This window comes from Canis lupus, chromosome 7, assembly GCF_003254725.2.
Source record: "Canis lupus dingo isolate Sandy chromosome 7, ASM325472v2, whole genome shotgun sequence".
NCBI lineage: Eukaryota > Metazoa > Chordata > Mammalia > Carnivora > Canidae > Canis > Canis lupus.
This window is the reverse complement of record NC_064249.1, coordinates 70,697,953-70,714,686: the sequence shown is the minus strand read 5'-3', so window position 1 is coordinate 70,714,686 and position 16,734 is coordinate 70,697,953. Positions and strand designations below refer to the sequence as shown.

Below are 16,734 nucleotides of genomic sequence, written 5' to 3'. Positions count from 1 at the left end.
CCTTCCTCCCGGCCCGTAGCGCGGCGGGTGCTTCTGTTTGGAAGCGGGGGGCCGTGCGGAGGGGAGCGGAGGGGAGGGGATCAGAGGGGAGGGGAGCGGAGGGGAGGGGGCCTGCCGTGGCTGCAGGGCCCAGACCGCGTCGCGGGCGGGCAGATGTTGCTTCTTTTATGGACTCGGGCGAGACCCCATTTACACCCCTGACACGGTGAGCCTGGCTCGGGTTGTGAGAGATGGATGCCTCCCGTCTCCCCGGCAGACCGTGTGAAGTTACGGAATTCCAAGGATGAAAGACGTATAATAAAAGTGACAATTAAAGCCAGATCTGTATCTTTTATAGTGTTCGTGAATGGCTCCGTAGAGTGGTGATGGACCAATGTGAGCTGCAGCAGGCGGACGCGGGGAGGAAGAATGGTTAGAACTAGGAAAGCGATTGTAGGACCGAACTCAGAAACATCTTGCGATTATTTTTACCAAGGAAGAAGCGAACTGCCTTTTGACTGCTATTTATAGCAGAATCTCAGTCTCAGGAAGCAACTTGCTATTGGCCAATGGGATTTTGCATATATAGCCCTAGTCGTTATTCCAACTCGGACAGAAATGACATGGAGGCAAGAAATGGTATAAGGATCCCAATTTCTGAAATGTCAAAAGGATAAAGTTTTCTTCGCTTAAATTTTTACAAGGGAGATTCAGAGCCACCGAAACACACTGAATATGTATTTGAGCAGAATACGTGAAATGTAAATGCCCATTCAGGTCATAAAAATTACTCGGTTCAGAAAATCTATCCTCTGGCATAAATGGGAAATTTGATGTCAGTAGCTATGTTATTAACTTCCCGCAGATTTATCTCTTCAGGTTAAAGTGGCAGCAGGTGAAGTCACTGCTTTGAAATAGTCCAGGTTTCAGATCTAAAATTCCATAACTACTTCTGGAAAAACAAACAAACAAACAACTGACTCACTTAAGAGAAAATGTTACTTGAATGAGAAAAGACTTGAGCACCTTTGCAAATCTAGGATATTTTAAAAAGTTGGACCTATTTCTATTTCTCTATATGTTTCTATCGGGGTTTCCATTCTAAGATTGGTTTGGCAAAGAAGATATCTTCTCTCAGATAATGTAGGCAGTATTAATATTGGCAAACTGAACTGGTTGAGAGATTGCTTAAAAAGTTGTGAAGTGATTTTCTGACAAAACTCTTCAAAATAACACATAAGTTGTGCTTTTGAGAGATAATAGGGACATGAGTTTTCCCTGTGGGGGATTTGCATGGGTTAGTATCTTTAATTTCTCCTTCAACATAAACTTTATTCTGCCGGGACTAAAACCTTGATGAAACAAATCAGTAATTATTGAAAGCAAGACCTTCTTAAAATATTACATAGCCTCTATGGAGAAATAGCTTAAAACTAACTTTCTAAAAACTTCTAAGCTTCAGTGTTCTATTGAATCAAACTTGTAAATATAAATTGCGTACACTGTGATTTAACTCTTCTATTAGATATGTGTGCCTTTCTTCTGTATAGCCATCTAGATTCCTTATTTTTTAAAATCTAAACTTAAAATGGGGAAGAGGGGAACTGAATTTTTACTAACTCCTCATTTAGAGATATGTAGCATAGTAATAGTTTCAGCTGCAACTTAATAGAGGCAAGTCCCAAAGTCTATGTATGGCAACTTCTGGAAACAAAGCATTCAGCATTCTGATTTTGATTTCATATAATATTTTGAATTGAGAAAGGATAGTAAAATGCTAAATGTGTGTTCTTATAGTGAAGTTTGTATGATAGACTCCGATTCATATTCTAGTGTCTTCTCGAGCATTCCTACAAATTGCTCCGCCCTTTATCAGATCAACTCTGCTCCCTGCACAAGTTTTCTGTTCCTCTCAGGAAGCATTGAACTGGAGGATTTTTATGAAGATTGCATCTCTATAGAAACCACACTTGCCTCTCTTTGCTTAATTTAAGGAAACAGTGTAAGTTCTTTTGTTTCTTTTCTTTTTTTTCTTGGTAATTATTTCTCCCTGCTAGAGGAGCAGCATCTTTAAAGCACAAGGCCGGCAGGCATGGACTTTTCAAACGTCTTAACACTCTGTCCCACCCCTCACCTCTCACACTTATAATCTTTGCCTTATATCTGTGGTATGTTGCTCTCTTGATACATTTTTATTTTAAAGAAACACAATCACAAGAAGGCCCTTTTCCAGCATTCTAAAAATTCTTGTGCTGCTGAGACGCTTGGAGCTTCAGAAGCACCCCATTTCTTGAGCTTCTTTTATTTCCAGAAGATCTTAAGGGCTTCTAATTCTCCATTTTCAAAGAGAAGAATCTTTTCACTGGCCCTCATATGACTCCCACCTCCCTTTTCAAATCATGGCGAATTTGTCATCTGATTCCTGTCACTGCCCAGTGAAGATGACTTTCTTTGGATGTGTGGTCTCTTAGGAATTGCTGGAAATGTTCCTTCTTCTATCACAGTGCAAGATTTAGAACTAGTCTTCAGTCATTTGCTTTGATTTATTAAACATCCACTGATAACTCCTTGTATGAGATACCGGGTACCAGTTTCTTTTCTTCTAACACATATTTGGTCTATGCAAAAATAATATTAATAAATTAATTAAATTAAAATATATATTAAATCCCATTAATACATAAAGCATTAAAGCATTTATGCATATTTGCCACATTCCCCCCTCCCCCAAAGTTGGTATTGCATATGAGATGTGTTGACTCATCAATTTTCCTTTCTTCATTCTAGTAAATGGCAGGGGCTGGACAGGTGGTGTACAGATGAGAAACTAGAGTTATTCTCTTCCTTTATTGACCTAAAAGTTGATGTGTATTGTTTTCTGCTTCCTGTAGGAGTTAATGATTGCGAGGTAAGTAAATCCCACTTCAGAAGGCCAACTCATACACAGGAAGCCCTCTGGATATACAGCCATAGATCTTTGGCCCAGATTCCTGGATCTCTCATCTTGGTTAGATGAGAACCAGTAAAACTGGGATATGATTGTTCCAGTTGGGGGTGTTGTCAACAAGAGATAGCAATGCTTCGAATCCGCCGTGAAGAAGCAAACCCGCTTTCCTCCTGGAATTTGCCCCAAACTAAAAGGTGCATTTTTATATTTACTTAGCATAGTTTGCTCACCTGCTGTCATTGACAATTTCGATATCTTCTCTCAACATTTTGTTAGATTTGTAGGCAACAACACAAAACAAACCATGGAGAATGTAGTTTGGCAGTGCATTAGCTGTCCAATCCTGCCAGATTTTCTTAGTATTCAGCTAAGTAGGGGCTTGTTGAAGCCATAGATAAGCAATTAGGAGAGGAGGGTTTGTAGTAGGGCTGCCTGTCTCCCTAGCTGTGTGTCCCTGGCTGCACCGCGAGGGCTCAGAGACATTGAAATGGCTCCCTCAGGCGGCCTAGGGGGAGGTCTCTCTCTCTCTCTGGGCGTGTTTCCAGCCCTGCTGCTTTACTCTGTGACATGGTTTTGGCTAATTTGAAAACATCTGCTAGAGTAACTTCCCTTTATAATTCTACTACCGGAGAACGCTTAGTAGTATATGATAGGAGGACTGGCATTAACCCTTACTCTGACCTCAAGATCATGTCCTCTCTTTGGAGACCCTTTATTGGTTTTAATTTCCGTGGAAACTCAGAGTGAAGTCTATTTCTGGACTAGAAATTTCCCTGCTAGATATCACTGAGATTTCTTTACAAAACACATGCTGCAGTTTCAGAGGCAAATGGCATTTTGATCTTGTCTCGGATTTTGCAAACAGATCTTCCATGATATGATTCATCACACTACTCTAGTAAAAAGGCAAGGTGTGTAGTCACTCCCTTGGAAAGCTCCTTTCCCAGACATGAACCCAGAAGGCAAAGTAACCTTTTCAGTTTTTCAAACGGGGGTGTTCTTTTCCATTAGAGCCTTGGGGTTAGGGGCGTGGGGCTGGGACTCTGAAGTAGTAAACATTAAGCAGTCAAGATTAAGAAACAGAAAACAAACAGGTTTATTGTGTGAATCCTTGCCTAGGCAGTTTAGAGGAGACTCACTTGATTCTATAGCTTCTGTGAAGCAGGGTAAAATGTCTCTTCCCTACTTTCCCTGGACCACTGTTTCTTACATTACTTTCCTCTTTCCTAGACCTCAGCTGAAAGTAATTTAATCAACGAGGTGCTCCAGCTGAATGCCGTTTTAGTGCTTTATACTTTTCTCATGGTTCTTTCACAGTAAATAATGCTGCTTTGACTTTTGTGTTTATCCTATCGTCTTCCCCACTGAACAGTGCATTCCTTGAGACCAAGAACTAAATATAGCCTGTTCATCAGATATCAGCAATGCATGGTGCAGCTCCTGGCACTTACTAAGTGATCAGTAAACATCAGTTAAGTGAGTGAATTAATAAGCAAACGAGTGAATGCAAATCTGCATTCTAACTGGAAGGACCGTGACACTGAAGGTAGTATTATGTGGCTTTTACAGCTCCCCCCACCCCATCTTCCTCCCTGCTCCTTGAAGTCCTAAATTCTACATTATGTGCTCTGATAATACTTGGTAAACACAGGGCTGATCCCATCATGGCCGACATGTGATGGGTTAGGTTGTGCTATATTTCCCAATTAGGGAAACTGCAGTCTACTAGAAAACAGAGAAAGGTTCTGAAATAAGATAAAGAAACAGAAAACAAATAAACAGAAAAGCCTCCCATTCCTTCCTCTTTCTTCTCTTTCTTACTCAAAATAAAAATAATGACAGCTTAATCACCCCATCTGCATTGTGCATGGAGTGCCCACCTCCCTAGGCTTAGCACTAGCTTCTTTCTTACTCTCCAGCCCATAGGATTGAGCACTCCTTCCTACAGCTCCATGGAATTGATACATATTTATTTCTTAGTTTTGTATTCCATTTTCTGTGTATGTGCCTATCTCTGTAAGACCATAAGCTGAGAGATAGGAGATAGACCATAAGCTAGTATAGGAGTCGCATATGGAAGGGATACAGGTGTTCAATGGATATTGAAAGATTGAGTGAGATCACAAGAGAGACAAATCTAGTGGGATGGAGAGTAGTGGATACAACTGGTTTTATTACTTGAGGCTGATTTCTGTGTATGTACGTACAACCTCTGTGGGGTGGCTCTCATTCGTAGGTGATATTGAAATCTGCCATTTAAAATTATATGGAATCACAGCCTTCTAAGTAGTTCCATGATTATTTTTTTTTTATTTTATTTTTTTAGATTTTGTATTTATTCATAGAGACACAGAGAGAGAGAGAGAGAGGCAGAGACACAGGCAGAGGGAGAAGCAGGCATCATACAGAGAGCCTGATGTGGGACTCGATCCAGGGTCTCCAGGACCAAACTGCTGCGCCACCAGGGCTGCCCCATGATTTTTTTTTTTTTACACTAGTTTCTGGCCAAGCATGTAGTATAGAATATATTCCATCCCTCTCTGTGCTTCTGAGATACTTGAATGATGCAGTGAAATGGGCTTAACTTGCACTTGGGACCCTGCTTTACTTGCTGGATCCATGATTCAGCCTTAAATGAGGAAAAATAAGACACAACAGAGACATGGCTCGTGTTATTAGAAACTATCATGTGTAATAATTTATTTAAGATTTGATTTTTTAATTGATAATTTAAAATATATTGCTTTGATGATAAGAATCTTAGGAGATGTGGATGATTAATACAGATATTGTCATGAATGTAGCCTCCAAGTATGGGCAAACAGACAACAAAATTATATTATCTCCCATGTACTCATTAGTCTGGAGAATACAGAAGTGCAAACATTGTCCAAATCCTTAGGTGGCTTAAAATCTAATCCAAAGGATAAGATTAAAATGAAGAAAATAATTAGTTAGAACATGTTACAGAAAAAAACTAAGGGCTCAAGTATCTGGGACCAGTCATACTTACCCTGGGCTTTTATGGAGGGACAGAACTCAACAACAAAAAAAAATGGGATCATTGTGGAATCCTCACTGGAGAGGTAGGTCTTGGGCTGGACTTCCTGGATAAGTAAGAGTTAAATGGAACAAGGGATAAGGCAAACATTTACAAAGACGTGGAAGTATTCCTGGTTCAAGGAGATAGTCATCTGTTCTCATTCCTCTAGTGCATTTTAATTAGACCTGGAGATGAATTTGATTGAGAAAGATGGAGAATGTTTAGAGTTGATAAGGAACGTTGAAGGATTTTGAAAAGACAGTGACACAGAGAAGTGGCCTCTTAGGCTAATGGAAGTAGATCAGTCTACCACCAGATTAGAACAGAGAAGCATTAGGAGGCTGTTGCATTAATTGGAAGCATAAATGATGAGAACCAGGTCTAAAGACTTAAGAATGGGGAAGAGAAGACCTGAAATGTTTTGGAAAAAAATTCAAGTCATATTTGACTCCTTTCTTTTTTACCTGTGTCACAAACTATTTTTAACTCTTTATAATTAATTAAAAATCGTGAACTATTTCAATAACACCAAAAAATTAAATATTAAAATAAATACATATGTATCCACCCCCAGGTTATGAAATAAGTCATTACTGTTAATACTCCTAGTACTTTCTCCAAGCATATCTCGCCTCATGGAAACCTCTCAAGAGGCAGACCTCAGAAATATTGCCAAGTTCTAGATGACTGCAATAAAGTAAATATCACAGTAAAATGAGTTAAATGAATATTTTGGTTTCCCAGTGCATTTAAGTTATGTTTACACTATGAAATGTGCAATAGAATTATTTCTAAAATAGATGTATATATGCATACCTTAATGAAAAAAAATACTTTACTGCTAAAAGATTCTAACTGTCCTCTGAGCTTCCAGCAAGTTGTAAATTTTTTGCCTCAGAGAGGCTGCTGATTAATCAAGGCAGTGGTTGCTGAAGGTTGGGGTGGCTGTGGCAATTTCTTAAAAGAAGGCAGTTGATGAAGTTTGCCACATTGATTGACTCTTCCTTTCACGGGAAAACTGAGAGGTCATTGTAAGGTTATTCACTTTCCTAATTTCAATATTTTTGTGTCTCAGGGAATAAGGAAGCCAGAGGAGAGGAAGAGAAACAGGGAATGGCTGGTCAGCTGAGCAATCAGAACACACAGTAGATTAAGTTTGCCATCTTACATGTGTATGGTTCATGGCACCCCAAAACAATGACAAAGTAACAGCAGAGATCACTGATCACAGATCACTATAACTGATATAATAATCATGAAAAGTTTGAAATATGGTGAGAATTACCAAAATGTGACAGAGAGACATGAAGTAAGCAAATGCTGTTGGAAAAAATTTTTCCGATAGACTGACTTGCTCAGTGCGGGGTCGCCACTGACATTCCATTTATTAAAAATGCAATAAAGTGGAGTGCAATAAAATGAGGTGAATTCTGTGCTGAACTCTGTGTTTATCATTCCCATACATTTCCTTATGCTTTGCTATGTATTTATGGGTACTTAAGCTGTATAGTCTCATTTTGCTGTTTTTAAATTATGTAAGTATTAACGTGCTCTATAGTCTTATTTCACCTTACTTTAATTAATTAGTATTTTGTTGAGAGATGTAGACCCTTTTTAGTCCTTTCTACTGCAATATGATATTCCATTGCATAATATATCATGATTGATGTATCAGTCTTCTGTTGGTGGACAGGGCATTTTCCAACAAGACTGCTCTGAACCTTCATATGCATATTTCCTGTACTAACAAAGGGGCCTCCTTCACCCGTCTCCTTAGGGGTAGAATTATGGGAGGATGGGATTTGTACCTTCATATTTAGCAGATAATGCCAAATTACCAAAAAATGTTCTACTTCTTTATGCTACCACTAGCAATCTAGAGGAGCCCCCCCCCTTTATTTTTCCATATCTTTGCCAATTCTTGGTGATACGTATTATTTTTTCTGAGTCTTATGAATGTGAAATGATAGCTCTTTATACTTTAAATGTGTTGTTCCCTGACTGACTGCTAGTAATGTTGACCATTTTTTTTTACTCTCTTGAATAACATTTAGGTCTCTTTGGAATGCTTACTCATACATGTTGTCCAATCTCCCATAGCTTTAAAAAAAAGTTATTGATTTGTGTTATTTATATATTCTGAATATATATGTTTTTTCTGTAATATGCATTTCAATGATCTTCTCCCAACTGGTGGCTTGTCTTTCATATTTATTTATTTATTTTTTGTCTTTCATTTTTAAAACGTCTTTGGGTGAAAAGATTGTTTTATTTTATTTTAAATTCCAGTATAGTTAACATGCAGTGTTATATTAGTTTCAGGTGTACAATATTATGATTCAACAATTCTATACATTATTCAGTGCTCATCACAGTATGTTTACTCTTAATCCCCTTATTTCACCCATTTCTCCACCTACCTCCACTCTGGCAACCACCAGTTTGTCCTCTGTGTTGGAGAGTCTGATTTCTTTGTCTTTTTTTTTTCTTTGTTTTGTTTCCTAAATTGCAGATATGAGTGAAACCATTTGTTTTTTTTCGTCTCTGACTTATTTCACTTAGCACATTATACCCTCTAAATACATCCATGTTGTTGCAAACTGCAAGATCTTTCTTTTTTTATGACTTATATTTCACTGTGTATGTTTATATATACCACATCTTTATCCATCATCAATGAATGGACACTTGGATTGCTTCCATATCTTGGCTATTTTAAATAGTATTGTAATAAACATAGAGGTGCATATATATTTTCAAATTAATGTTTTCTGTATTCTTTGGGTAAATACTCAGTAGTATAATATCATATGGTAATTCTATTTTTAATTTTTTGAGGAACCTCCATACTGTTTTCCACAGTGGCTGCACCAGTTTGCATTCCTGCCAACAGTTCATGGGGCTCTTTTTCTCCACATTCTTTCCGAGTGTTGTTGTCTTCCTGATTTTAGACATTCTGACCTGTGTGAGTTGATATCTCACTGTGGTTTTGATTTGCTTTTCCCTGATGATGAGTGATGTTGAGCATCTTTTCATGTGTGTTGGCTATCTGTATGTCTTCTTTAGAGAAATTTCTATTTGTGTCTTCTGCCTATTTTTAAATCAGATTATTTGGCTTTTTGGTGTTGTGTAAGCCCCTTTCATGTCCTTCTAGATAGTTTGAATGTTTTACCACAAGCAGAGATTTCTTTTAAAATGATTATTTCAAAGCCCCCTCTATCCTGGAAGGGGGGTCAAATCTCACCTGTCACACAAAGCATTTTATAATGACTCTAGTCCAGGATAAACTCTCTTCTGAATTCTAGTTGTATTTTTCTGGATCATTTACTCTCTGATTTACTTTTTTTTTTTTTAAGATTTTATTTATCTGTTCATGAGAGACACAGAGAGAGAGAGCGGCCGAGACACAGGCAGAGAGAGAAGCAAGCTCCATGCAGGGAGCCCGACGTGGGACTCGATCCCAGGACTCCAGGATCACGCCCTGGGCCAAAGGCAGGCGCTCAACCGCTGAGCCACCCAGGCATCCCTGTGATTTACATTTTAGAACTTTTATGTGAATACTCCTAGATTTTAAGCTCCTTTAGGGATTTCTTGGCTTAGGCACTTCTGTATTTCTCTAAAGCCTGAGCAAAGAGCCAAAAGAGTGGGTTTTCAATGGGTCACAGTTGCTTTTTCGATGATTAATAATTAGTTACTGGAGATGACATTGGGTGAGTGAGGATTTGGAATGTGAAGACATTGGGATTAGTAACATTGCTACAATGTATAAGAATTTGGGATAGGGAGCTAATTCTTGGTGAATAAATTGAGCTCTATTTTGTTTATGTTGATTTTTGAGACAATATTGGACATGTCCCATCAGCAACTTGGAAAACATTAAAACTGAGTTTTAGAAAATGACAAAATTGGGATCCCTGGGTGGCGCAGCGGTTTGGCGCCTGCCTTTGGCCCAGGGCGCGATCCTGGAGACCCGGGATCGAATCCCACGTCGGGCTCCCGGTGCATGGAGCCTGCTTCTCCCTCTGCCTGTGTCTCTGTGCCTCTCTCTCTCTCTGTGACTATCATAAATAAATAAAAATTAAAAAAAAATGACAAAATTTAAGGTGTCAACTAGAGAGTTAACTACGGGAAGGTGATCAGCAGATTCATGATGCCAGCAGCTGTTAGGGATGTTCCCCCAACTCCAAGCTTGATTCTTCTATCCTGAGTCATCTAACTAGCTAGATGACTTTGGGCAAGTTACTTAATTTTTCTGAGCCTAGTTTTCTTATCTGAGAAATGAGGGTAACTATATTTACTTATCAGAGTTTTTGAAAGGATTAAATGAGCTAACCTATGTAAAGTATCTAATTCAATGGTGGTCACTTAATAAATGCTGTTATTAATAATGTATTTTATCTGTAAAACCTAATCTGCCAACTATCTTTTTACATCAAAGTAGCATCAAGAATTTTAAAAATACTTGTCTACTCATGAAGTATTTCTTCTCCTATAGAAAATTCCTAGATCTTCTTTTTTTTTTTTTTAAGATTTTATTTATTTATTCGTGACAGACACAGAGAGAAAGGGAGAGACACAGGCAGAGGGAGAAGCAGGCTCCCTGCAGGGAGCCCGACGCAGGACTCGATCCCAGGTCTCTAGGATCACACCCCAGGCCGAAGGCTGCGCTAAACCACTGGGCCACTGGGGCTGCCCTCTAACTCTTATTTCATGCTCCTTTATTATCTGACCCCAGTGACAGCAATTTACTGAACAAGTTCAGTAATAGCTAATGTTTATTGAGCACACACTGGTATTTGTGGTCTTGCAGAATTTAACTTTCAGTATTGCCTGTATGCTCCATGTGCTACATCTATAGGGAAAGAAGTCCCTGTAGGGACTCTACAGCCCAGCCTCATCTGATAGTGTGAGGAGATTACAAAAATAATAATAATAATAATAATAATCAGCCATCTTTTTCTTCCCAAGGGGTGGAGAATTATGAAACAATTCAATTGTGAAACAATTCAGTGCCTTTCAAGCAACATTCAAAATGTGAATTTTAATTTACTCTGGTCAGAATACATATTTACTAGGCATATTACTAGGACAGGGAAAAAAATCCAAAGGCTAACCAGAAAGAGGAAGTTATGCTGGATCTGCACAGAGGAGCAGCTCCTTTTTTTTAAAAAAAAAGATTTTATTCATATATTTAATATACAGAGAGAAAGCACAAACAGGGTGAATGCCAGGCAGAGGGAGAGGGAGAGGGAGAAGCAAGCTTCCTGCTCAGGGATGAGCCCAGTGTGGAGCTCGATCCCAGGATCCTGGGAGCTGAAGGCAGACACTTACCCACTGAGACACCTAAGCACCCCAGAGAAACCTCTCCTTAAGGTTCTGGTGAGCCCTGGGATGATTGTACATTGGCAGGTGGAGCACAGGTGTCTTCTTATTGCATCCACCTTCCCTGCTCCATGGGGTGTACCTTCTGCCTCCTGCCTTCTTCAGTCAGCTAGCTTACAGTTTCTCCTAGAAAGGGCTCAGCAGATGAAAACCAGTACAAATCAGAACTTTACTCATCAATTAGGTGGGGAAATTCCATTGTTTTTTCATCAAAGGACATGTTTCTGGGCAGTTATAGCTAGATGATTTGAGTTTTATAATTTGTTAATCTATTAAGTAACACAATATTTTTTTATTTTTATGATTTAGGTTTAAGATTTTTGTTTTTTAAAGATTTTTATTTTTATTTTTTTACTTGAGAGAGAGAGCAATGAGTGGGGAGGGGCAGGGACAGAGGGAAAGAAGAAGCAGACTCCCTGCTGAGCAGGAAGCCCCATATGGGGTTCCATCTCCAGACCCTGAGATCTTGACCTGAGCCAAAGGCAGATACTTAATAGACTGAGCCACCCAGGTGGCCCCATGATTTAGCTTTAAAACCCCATAGAACATCATACAAAATATTTTTTTCTCAAATCTTTTTTTTTTTTTTTTTCAAATCTTTATTTTTTCAGGAATTCCTTTTGGGTAGAAATGTTGGCACACATCAAGTGGCTTGATATACGCTTCATAGAGAGATGATAAAGTCACATTAAATGTAATTTAAATGTTGGCAATACTAATTTACAGTTCTAAGGTGTGTTCCAAAGATGTACTTATAAGATGAATATTTTTGGACATCAAACAGGATTATCCCATAGAAATGGTGCTATCTAATGTAACTGACTTCTCAAGTTAAATTTCTAGAGTATTTTTGACCCATTTTCTACAAACAGTATTACTCTAATGAATACCACAACTATCTAAAATTCAGAACTCTATCTATGAAAAAAAGTAATTCTACGTTTTTAAAGGATTTTATTTTTAAGTAATCTATACACCCAACATGGGGCTCAAACTTACAACCCATGATCAAGAGTTGTCTGCTCTGCTGACTGAGCCAGCCAGGTGCCACAAGGGATTCTAAATTTTGACTGGGAACACACACTACTCCTTCTACCGCAGTTAGGAACTGCCTGCTTCTGCTGATGGTCAGATGCTGGATGATACTCAGGCAATACAGTGATATGGTTTCCATTGATCCAGGACCAGAATCCAGTGAGGGGATAAGGAAACCAAAAGTTCTTACTTATTGGCACTAATAATTGTTAAATGTCTACAATTATGTAAACTATTTCTCTTTACCTAAATTTGAATAAAGGAAGGAAGCTCAAGAATAGATCAAGACAGGTGTGTTATTTATAAGTTAGATGTTGGTAGATTGGGAGTGATAAGTAGAACTGTATTTCTTTGTACTTAGGTCATTTTTGCCAGATATTTTTTCCCTATGCATTTCAGATCCTAGAGATGCCCACTATTGGATGATGGGAATTCCCAATTCATTCATTCACTCATTTAATCAACAACAATTTATTGAAGAATTAGTATATGCTAGGCAGTATTCTAGGTGCTCTGAATTCAGTGCTGAACAACAAAGGCAAAAGAGGCATGCCAGTTGAGGAATTTGCAATCCAGTGGGAAGAAACAGACAATAAACAATAAGCATAATAAACTCTTCATTTACAATGTTAGAAGGATTGACAGCTATGAAAAAAATTGGATCTGATGAAAGGGATCATTGAAGTACTATTCTTTGATAGATTTCTGATATAGAAGGAAATGAAGTTTTTGTTTGTTTGTGTTTTAATTCAGACCTTCACTTGAAATGTTCTAGCTTTAGGATTCGACAAGGCTCTAGGAGAGATGTGTGATTACCTTCCCTGTTGTGTCATTCTTCATCATTTCTGTTTTAAAATCTGTGTGTATACTCCTCAGACAATAGTATCTACCATATTACATGGTAGCTAGTTGTGTTTTTAAGTCTCCCACTAGACTATGAATTATAACATAAAACATGTTTCTTACAAACTTACCTTCCTTCAATAATACTGCTAGTAATAACAATAGTGATTATATATCTTAATCAATGCTTGCTATGCACTAAGCACATTATGCCAACATTATGTGGAAAGTGATATGGTTTATAGAATATCTTCTTAGACCATAGAACTACCATGGGTAGAGCTGATAATTGTACTGAGGTCTGTTAGCACGAAGTTCTTTTTTTCTTTGTGTGTTTTGTTTTGTTTTTCATTAGCACTGGGTTCTGTACTCCCCTGGTGCCTAACCCAGTGCCTGGTATTTGGTTGGCATCCAAGAAATGAAGAGTGAAATGGAAATCAAATAAGCTGTAATATTGTGAAACTCATAAGTCTCACAAATGTGTCTCCAGTTGTCTGCAAATTATACCCTTCTCTTGTTTTAAATTGTTTGACTTCACAGCCTAGCTGACCCAAGAAGTGGTTATTTGGAAATTTCTTGAAGTGACACACTTTGCTTATTTTTCTTTAATTTCTTCCTCCTGTTTCCATGTATCTCATATGTGGCGAATACAATAGAAGTAGAATTACTTTTGTTGAAATCACTGCCCTCTAGTTTGAAGGTGAAACTACTTTGCCCTATAACATCTGTTATAATAAAGAATCTCCAAGGATTCTTTTTTTTTTTTTTGGTACCTGCTTCAATGGGTTCTTTCAAGATGCAGGCATTTTGATGGCTTCAAGAACCAAGTGCATAAATAGGTTGTGATTTGGCTTAACATTTGCTTTCTACCTGCTTCTTCCTACTTGTCAGAGAAATTTTGTGTGACAGAGGTGAATCTCAGTGGGACCTTCTAGGGGTGTGACCATCTGCTTGCTTTGAGGAAAATCAGTCCCTTCTTTCCAGGAAAGGGTCTGTTGGCTGCAAGAGAAACTTGAGCTGTCTGCTTCCTGTTGAGTAATCTATTTGAAAGGATAAATGAGAACATTCCTCAAAGACAAAGAAGTACAAACACAGATGAGCTCTTCAATAAGGACTGCAATTTAGAGAACACAATTAACAAACCTGACACATCTTTTGCAAGGTCCAGATTAGGACTTTAGTGGCAAGGGGAAACAAAGATGTTAGATCATCCTCCTAAAATAGCTCTGAAAGAAAGAGTTTATTACTTCTTGCTTCTTAGGATTCTTTGCATTTCGGTATGATGGGATTAAAAAACTTACAACTGAATAAATATGCATTGGTAAATCAACATTGTTAAATCCTTAACTCCAGAATAAGGTGACTCAACTGAACTATAAAGCAGTAGAATGCTCCTATAGTTTTTTTTTTTTTAACTTTAATTTTTTAAGAAAAAGGTAAATTAGTTGTATAAGTACTGACACAGGGTTTTTAGCTCAGGTCAGTTAACAGAAGCTGAAATGTAGTTGAGTACAGATAAAACTGAATGCCTTTAATGAAGTCCTTGCTGTCCTGATAGTGTCACAGACAACAAATCATTTTATAAATGAAATATCATAAATCTTTCTTTCCATGTTTCTATATAGATTATTTCTAAGGCTTTTGTTCAGAATTTATATTCCTGATCCCAAATGCATTTGAATGTCCAATTGACATGGGACATAAACTTAGTGAAAGTTCAAGACAGGTACTAGTAAAAACAATGTACTAATAAGAATGCATTAATTTGTTGAAGGCAGAAAATAAATGGCTATAAGCTTGGCTATTTTTCAATCTACAAGTGTCCTACATTGAAATTTGAATTCAATTTATATTAGACATCTTCTTAAAATTAATTTGTATAGACATGTATGGAGTATACATGGGTCAAAACATTTTATTAGAAATCGTATAATTGAAATTGAGAAGTTCACATCGCACAATTACATATGTTCAGGTAAAGGTGTAAGAATAACATTTTCAAAGATATTTTGTTCCATCTGTCTGTAATTTTGCCTCACTCCTACTCTCAACTCCTTTTCACATGACTGCTTTTTTTTTCCTCATTAATGCCACTTATGACTACATTTGATAAATACTTCAACCTATCCCCATTATTCTCTTTCTCAGCATTCTAGCATAGAATTTCTTAATAAATATTTGTCAAATATTGCTTCTTTTTTAAAAAAAATATTTATTTATTCATGAGAGACACAGAGAGGCAGAGACACAGGCAGAGGGAGAAACAGGGCCCCTACAGGGAACCCGATGTGGGACTCAATCCCAGGACCCCAGGATCACAACTTGAGCCAAAGGGAGACACTCAAGCCACCCAGGTGCCCCTGTCAAATATTGTTTCTTAATAAAAGTTCTTCCAGAAAAGGAATATGAAGCAAGAACTCAATAATTTAAATTTCTTGCTTATAATAACAAGGCATGTTTGAATACAAAGTTTATGTCATCATTAGTTGAATAAATGGAGTTTAAAGTTTTGGTTTTTAACTCTGAGTCCTACAAATATGTCAACTCCTTTTGAGTTGTTTGTAACTCATCATCAAAAATAGAATCATCCCTATTTCAGTGAACTCACAGACTAATGAGAAAGAAGGTTAATAGGATTCAATTCTTTGAGGTTATTAGGATGATGGGGTGTTAGATGTTGCTAAGGCAGTACTACACAGGATCACTAACTCAGCAAGTGAGTATCAGGGGAGGAGGGTTTCTCAGAGATGGGGATCAATGATGCAAAGAAAGTGGTGGGAAAGAAGTGCTATAGCTCTTTACTGAGCCTTTTATGGCAATTCACAGGAAGCTCCTTCTCTTCCTACCATTACCTTGCCAAAAGCAGTGCTCTGTGGCATGTAATGTGCACCTCTTTCAAGGTCTGTTTATCCTTTTGTCAACTGACAGGGATGATCATGTGATTTTGAAGTTCTTTAAAAATACTAATATGCACTGTAATTTTAGATAAGACTGGTGTTCTGTGGAAGTTTCAGTGAAATATGTAATATACACTGAAGTTGAATGACTTTACAAATCATGTGATTATAATGATGAATTGGCTAGAGACCCAGCAGTTAAATTTTGAAACGCTAGGAAGCCTGTGGAGGAAGATTGAGTATGTTTTATGTAAACTAGTAGGTAGTAAGTGTAACAAAGGAAGCTGAAGCTGAACTACATTTCTTTGGGTAACTATGGGATATATTTTTGGACAAGGAGCCTGATAAATGTGATGAAGGGACAACGGGAGGATGAGGGCAATGGGGTGGTGTTGGGGGTAAGTAATGCAGTGGTTTTGGGGATAAGTAATGGGGGAGTCCTGGGGAATAACTAATGAGGTGGTATTGGGAGTAAGTAATGGGGTGGGGTTGGGGTCAGTAATGGAGTGATGTTGGAAGTAAATAATGGGGTGGTGTTGGGGGGTAAGTAAGGGGTGGTATTGGGAGTAAGTGAGCACTGGGAGGGAGCATGAGATATTTTAAACAGT

The 16,734-nt window shown here is 38.0% G+C and overlaps 1 protein-coding gene across 3 annotated transcripts in view; it reads left to right on the top strand.

Annotated features, from left to right (window-relative positions):
• The window catches only part of DLGAP1 (DLG associated protein 1), an 871,196-nt gene that overhangs the window by 1,405 nt on the left and 853,057 nt on the right, over positions 1–16,734 (top strand). The gene's annotated exons all lie outside the window — the stretch shown is intronic.